A 7,500-nucleotide genomic window follows, 5' to 3' on the forward strand; every position below is an offset into this window, starting at 1 on the left:
TCTGCGGGTGAAAACCTGGAAGTACGTTGGTTAATGATTTCCAGTTCACCCCGCTTGGTCAGGCCCACTCGGAGGCGGATAACTCCGGAACGCCGAGGCCGATTTCCTCCGGGTATGGCTCGTTGCGTGCGGCAGGAGGCGGCGCAGCGTACGGTACCGAGCACTCGGAGATGCGGTGCTGCCCGCCGGAGTGACAGCGAAAGGCTGCGCACCGCTTTCCGCCTGGTAACTCGGCGTCCGTGAGACCGACCGACTCCGCTTTAGCACCGGAGCTAGAGTGGGGCAAGGGGCACCGAAGGGTACCGGAACGATCACGTTCGCATACCGGGAAGTCGAGTGACGGGCCGCTGAAAGCGAGCAGGGTGCCACCGCTCGGGGCCCCGGTTTGTCCGTCCCACCCGGAGGCCCATATCTCCGGAAGGCACAGGCCGATTTCCTCCGGGTATGGCTCGTTGTGTGCGGCCGGACCAGGCGCAGCGGACGGTACCGAGCACTGGGAGGTGCGATGCTGCCCGCCGGAGTGACAGCGAAAGGCTGCGCACCGCTTTCCGCCTGCTAACTCGGCGTCCGTGAGACCGACCGACTCCGCTTTACCGCCGGAGCTAGAGTGGGGCAAGGGGCACGGTTGAGTACCGGAAGGATGACGTTCGCACACCGGGAAGTCGACTAGCGGGCCGCCGAAAGCGAGCTCGGGGCCCCGGTTTGTCCGTCCCACCCGGAGGCCCATATCTCCGGAAGGCACAGGCCGATTTCCACCGGGTATGGCTCGTTGTGTGCGGCCGGACCAGGCGCAGCGGACGGTACCGAGCACTCGGAGGTCGGGCGCTGCCCGCCGGAGGTACAGCGAAAGGCTGCAAACCACTTTCCGCCGCCTCCCTCCGCGGGCGTGAGACCGACGGTCGTCGGGTTTAGTTCCGCGGCTAGAGCAGGACGAGGGGCAGCGAACGGTACCGGAACGAACCCGGTCGCACACCGGGAAGTCGAGTGCCGGGTCTCGAAACGGAGCCGGGTCGGCCCAGTTTAAAACGGAGAAGAGAGTGCTGCCCTCTGCGGGTGAAAACATGGAAGTACGTTGGTTAATGATTTCCAGTTCACCCCGCTTGGTCAGGCCCACTCGGAGGCGGATAACTCCGGAACGCCGAGGCCGATTTCCTCCGGGTATGGCTCGTTGCGTGCGGCAGGAGGAGGCGCAGCGTTCGGTACCGAGCACTCGGAGGTGCGGTGCTGCCCGCCGGAGTGACAGCGAAAGGCTGCGCACCCCTTTCCGCCTGCTAACTCGGCGTCCGTGAGACCGACCGACTCCGCTTTAGCACCGGAGCTAGAGTGGGGCAAGGGGCACCGAAGGGTACCGGAACGATGACGTTCGCACACCGGGAAGTCGAGTGCCGGGCCGCCGAAAGCGAGCAGGGTGCCACCGCTCGGGGCCCCGGTTTGTCCGTCCCACCCGGAGGCCCATATCTCCGGAAGGCACAGGCCGATTTCCTCCGGGTATGGCTCGTTGTGTGCGGCCGGACCAGGCGCAGCGGACGGTACCGAGCACTCGGAGGTCGGGCGCTGCCCGCCGGAGGTACAGCGAAAGGCTGCAAACCACTTTCCGCCGCCTCCCTCCGCGGGCGTGAGACCGACGGTCGTCGGGTTTAGTTCCGCGGCTAGAGCAGGACGAGGGGCAGCGAACGGTACCGGAACGAACCCGGTCGCACACCGGGAAGTCGAGTGCCGGGTCTCGAAACGGAGCCGGGTCGGCCCAGTTTAAAACGGAGAAGAGAGTGCTGCCCTCTGCGGGTGAAAACATGGAAGTACGTTGGTTAATGATTTCCAGTTCACCCCGCTTGGTCAGGCCCACTCGGAGGCGGATAACTCCGGAACGCCGAGGCCGATTTCCTCCGGGTATGGCTCGTTGCGTGCGGCAGGAGGAGGCGCAGCGTTCGGTACCGAGCACTCGGAGGTGCGGTGCTGCCCGCCGGAGTGACAGCGAAAGGCTGCGCACCCCTTTCCGCCTGCTAACTCGGCGTCCGTGAGACCGACCGACTCCGCTTTAGCACCGGAGCTAGAGTGGGGCAAGGGGCACCGAAGGGTACCGGAACGATGACGTTCGCACACCGGGAAGTCGAGTGCCGGGCCGCCGAAAGCGAGCAGGGTGCCACCGCTCGGGGCCCCGGTTTGTCCGTCCCACCCGGAGGCCCATATCTCCGGAAGGCACAGGCCGATTTCCTCCGGGTATGGCTCGTTGCGTGCGGCCGGACCAGGCGCAGCGGACGGTACCGAGCACTCGGAGGTCGGGCGCTGCCCGCCGGAGGTACAGCGAAAGGCTGCAAACCACTTTCCGCCGCCTCCCTCCGCGGGCGTGAGACCGACGGTCGTCGGGTTTGTTTCCGCGGCTAGAGCAGGACGAGGGGCAGCGAACGGTACCGGAAGGAACCCGGTCGCACACCGGGAAGTCGACTAGCGGGCCGCCGAAAGCGAGCACGGGGCCCCGGTTTGTCCGTCCCACCCGGAGGCCCATATCTCTGGAAGGCACAGGCCGATTTCCACCGGGTATGGCTCGTTGTGTGCGGCAGGACCAGGCGCAGCGGACGGTACCGAGCACTCGGAGGTCGGGCGCTGCCCGCCGGAGGTACAGCGAAAGGCTGCAAACCACTTTCCGCCACCTCCCTCCGCGGGCGTGAGACCGACGGTCGTCGGGTTTGTCTCCGCGGCTAGAGCAGGACGAGGGGCAGCGAACGGTACCGGAACGAACCCGGTCGCACACCGGGAAGTCGACCAGCGGGCCGCCGAAAGCGTGCTCGGGTCCCCGGTTTGTCTGTCCCACCCGGAGGCTGATATCTGAGGAAGTCCGAGGCCGATTTCCTCCGGCTAACTCGGCGGGCAATGTGTCCCCCCCCCACCATCTTCGGCTGATTACCGTGGCTGGACCGGATCAAGGAGCAACGGAACCGTGCCAGAACGACGTCGGTCGGACGGCGTGAACTGATAGTGCCGAGGCCGGAAACCGAGCCGGAAATGTGCACCGATTTATTGGTCCCACTCGCAGGCCCATATCTCCGGAAGGCCGAGGCCGATTTCCTCCGGGTATGGTTCGCTGCGTGCAGCCGGAAGGGGAGCAGCGGACGGCACTGAGCAGCCGGAGGTGCGGCGCTGCCCGCCGGAGCTGCAAGCGAAAGGCTGCGCACCGCTTTCCGCTGGCTAACTCGGCGGCCGTCAGGCCGACCGACTCCGCTTCAGCACGGGAGCTGGAGTCGGGCAAGGGGCACCGAAGGGTACCGGAAGGATCACGTTCGGACACCGGGAAGTCGAGTGCCGGGCCGCCGAAAGCGAGCTCGGGGCCCCGGTTTGTCCGTCCCACCCGGAGGCCCATATCTCGAGAAGGCACAGGCCGATTTCCTCCGGGTTTGGCTCGCTGCGTGCGGCCGGACGAGGCGCAGCGAACGGTACCGAGCACTCGGAGGTGCGGCGCTGCCCGCCGGAGGTACAGCGAAAGGCTGCAAACCGCTTTCCGCCTCCTCTCCCCTCGGGCGTGAGACCGACGGTCGTCTGGTTTGCTTCCGCGGCAAGAGCAGGACGAGGGGCACCGAGCGGTACCAGAACGAACCCGGTCGCACACCGGGATGTCGAGTGCCCGGCCCAAACCCGCTACCCCCCCCCCACCCGAAAGCGAGCCACGGTTTGTGGATTAAAAGTGAAGCGGCAAAGATTTGTAAAACAGCGTGAAATGATGAACCAGAAGCCCAAAGTAATGGTGGGAATAAAAGTTCCGAAATGTGAAATGGTGAACCAGAAGTTGTGTGAACTGTTTAACCCAAAGTGGCAAAAATGGATTAAAAGGGGTGAAATGATCGACCGCAAAGCAGGGCAAGCATTAAACAAAAGCAGCAGCATTTTTTAAAAAGGGACAAATGGTTTACCAGAATCCCAAAAGAATGCTCAGAGACTTAAGTGCCAAAGGGGAAATGGTTAACCAGTAGCTGGGTGAACTGTTTAACCAAAAGTGGGAAAAAGGATTAAAAGGGGTGAAATGATTAACCAGAAGGCGAAAGCAATGTGCCGCGTCAAAGTCCTAAAGGGGAAAAGGTTGACCATAAAGCAGGGAAATGATTAAACCAAAGCAGAAAAATTCAGTAAAAAGGGGCAAATGGTTAACCAGAAGTTGGGTGAACTGCTTAACCAAAAGTGGGAAAGAGGATTAAAAGGGGAGAAATGTTGAACCAGATGTCGAAAACAATGCGCGGCGATGAAGTCTGAAAGAGGAAAAGGTTGACCGCAAAGCAGGGAAAGGATTAAACAGAAGCAGCAATATCTTTTAAAAAGGGACAAATGGTGAACCAGAATCCCAAAAGAATGCTCAGAGACTTAAGTCCCAAAGGGGCAAATGGTTAACCAGAAGCTGGGTGAACTGTTTAACCAAAAGTGGGAAAAAGGATTAAAAGGGGTGAAATGATTAACCAGAAGGCGAAAGCAAAGTGCGGCGGCGAAGTCCTAAAGGAGAAAAGGTTGACCAGAAAGCAGGGAAACGATTAAACAAAAGCGGCAACATTTTTTAAAAAGTGGCAAATGGTTAACCAGAATCCCAAAATAATGCTCAGAGACTTAAGTCCCAAAGGGGCAAATGGTTAACCAGAAGCTGGGTGAACTGTTTAACCAAAAGTGGGAAAAAGGATTAAAATGTTGTGAAATGATTAACCAGAAGGCGAAAGCAAAGTGCGGCGGCGAAGTCCTAAAGGGGAAAAGGTTGACCATAAAGCAGGGAAATGATTAAACAAAAGCAGAAAAATTCAGTAAGAAGGGGCAAATGGTTAACCAGAAGCTGGTTGAACTGCTTAACCAAAAGTGGCAAAAAGGATTGAAAGGGGAGAAATGTTTAACCGGATGTCGTAAACAAGGTGCGGCGATGAAGTCGGAAAGAGGAAAAGGTTGACCAGAAAGCAGGGAAAGCATTAAACAAAAGCAGCAACATTTTTTAAAAAGTGGCAAATGGTTAACCAGAATCCCAAAAGAATGCTCAGAGACTTAAGTCCCAAAGGGGAAATGGTGAACCAGAAGCTGGGTGAACTGGTGAACCAAAAGTGGGAAAAAGGATTAAAAGGGGAGAAATGTTTAACCAGAAGGCAAAAGCAAAGTGCGGCGGCGAAGTCCAAAAGGGGAAAAGGTTGACAAGAAAGCAGGGAAATGATTAAACCAAAGCGGAAAAATTCAGTAAAATGGGGCAAATGGTTAACCAGAAGCTGGGTGAAATGGTTAACCAAAAGTGGCAAAAAAAGATTTAAAGGGGAAAAATGATTAACCAGAAGTCGACAACAATGCGCGGCGATGAAGTCTGAAAGGGGAAAAGGTTGACCACATAGCAGGGAAACGATTAAACAAAAGCGGCAAAATTTTTAAAAAAGTGGCAAATGATTAACCAGAATCCCAAAAGAATGCTCAGGGACTAAGTCCCAAAGGGGAAATGGTTAACCAGAAGCTGGGGGAAATGGTTAACCAAAAGTTGCAAAAATGATTAAAAGGGGTGAAATGATCAACCAGAAGTCGAAAATTATGTGCGGCGGTGAAGTCTGAAAGAGGGAAAGGTTGACCAGAAAGCATTAAACAAAAGTGGCAACATTTTAAAAAAATTGGCAAATGGTTAACCAGAATCCCAAAAGAATGCTCAGAGACTAAGTCCCAAAGGGGAAATGGTTAACCAGAAGCTGGGGGAAATGGTTAACCAAAAGTTGCAAAAATGATTAAAAGGGGTGAAATGATTAACCAGGAGGCTAAAGCAATGTGCTGCGGTGAAGTCCTAAAGGGGAAAAGGTTGACCAGAAAGCAGGGAAAGCATTAAACAAAAGCGGCAACATTTTTTAAAAAGTGGCAAATGATTAACCAGAATCCCAAAAGAATGCTCAGAGACCAAGTCCCAAAGGGGAAATGGTTAACCAGAAGCTGGGGGAAATGGTTAACCAAAAGTTGCAAAAATGATTAAAAGGGGTGAAATGATTAACCAGGAGGCTGAAGCAATGTGCCGCGGTGAAGTCCTAAAGGGGAAAAGGTTGACCACAAAGCAGGGAAAGCATTAAACAAAAGCGGCAACATTTTTAAAAAAGTGGCAAATGATTAACCAGAATCCCAAAAGAATGCTCAGAGACTAAGTCCCAAAGGGGAAATGGTTAACCAGAAGCTGGGGGAAATGGTTAACCAAAAGTTGCAAAAATGATTAAAAGGGGTGAAATGATTAACCAGGAGGCTAAAGCAATGTGCCGCGGTGAAGTCTGAAAGAGGGAAAGGTTGACCAGAAAGCATTAAACAAAAGTGGCAACATTTTTAAAAAATTGGCAAATGATTAACCAGAATCCCAAAAGAATGCTCAGAGACTAAGTCCCAAAGGGGAAATGGTTAACCAGAAGCTGGGGGAAATGGTTAACCAAAAGTTGCAAAAATGATTAAAAGGGGTGAAATGATTAACCAGGAGGCTGAAGCAATGTGCCGCGGTGAAGTCTGAAAGAGGGAAAGGTTGACCAGAAAGCATTAAACAAAAGTGGCAACATTTTTAAAAAAGTGGCAAATGATTAACCAGAATCCCAAAAGAATGCTCAGAGACCAAGTCCCAAAGGGGAAATGGTTAACCAGAAGCTGGGGGAAATGGTTAACCAAAAGTTGCAAAAATGATTAAAAGGGGTGAAATGATTAACCAGGAGGCTGAAGCAATGTGCCGCGGTGAAGTCTGAAAGAGGGAAAGGTTGACCAGAAAGCATTAAACAAAAGTGGCAACATTTTTTAAAAATTGGCAAATGATTAACCAGAATCCCAAAAGAATGCTCAGAGACCAAGTCCCAAAGGGGAAATGGTTAACCAGAAGCTGGGGGAAATGGTTAACCAAAAGTTGCAAAAATGATTAAAAGGGGTGAAATGATTAACCAGGAGGCTGAAGCAATGTGCCGCGGTGAAGTCTGAAAGAGGGAAAGGTTGACCAGAAAGCATTAAACAAAAGTGGCAACATTTTTTAAAAATTGGCAAATGGTTAACCAGAATCCCAAAAGAATGCTCACAGACTAAGTCCCAAAGGGGAAATGGTTAACCAGAAGCTGGGTGAAATGGTTAACCAAAAGTTACAAAAATGATTAAAAGGGGTGAAATGATCAACCAGAAGTCGAAAACAATGTGCGGCGATGAAGTCCTAAGGTGGAAAAGTTACCCAGAAGGCAGGGAAATGATCAAACGAAAGCAGCCAAAAAATTATTAAAAGAGGGGAACTGATGAACCAAAAGATGAGAAACGGCCCGCAGAGACTAAGTCCAAAACGGGAACTGGTGAACCGGAAATGATTAACCAAAAACTAAGTCCGAAGAGGGAACTGGTAAACCAGAACTGAGTAACCAGATTTTTAAAATTAATTATAAATGGGGAAACGATTGAGCAAAAGGCGGAAATTAAGTCACAGGGACCAGGTCCGAAAGGGCAAGAGGTTACCCCGTAGGGGGCATTCGTCAACTCAATCTGAAAATTTTGGAGGCAAATCTGACCAAAATG

The sequence above is a fragment of the Heptranchias perlo genome, unplaced genomic scaffold (assembly GCF_035084215.1).
Source record: "Heptranchias perlo isolate sHepPer1 unplaced genomic scaffold, sHepPer1.hap1 HAP1_SCAFFOLD_776, whole genome shotgun sequence".
NCBI classification, from domain to species: Eukaryota; Metazoa; Chordata; class Chondrichthyes; order Hexanchiformes; family Hexanchidae; genus Heptranchias; species Heptranchias perlo.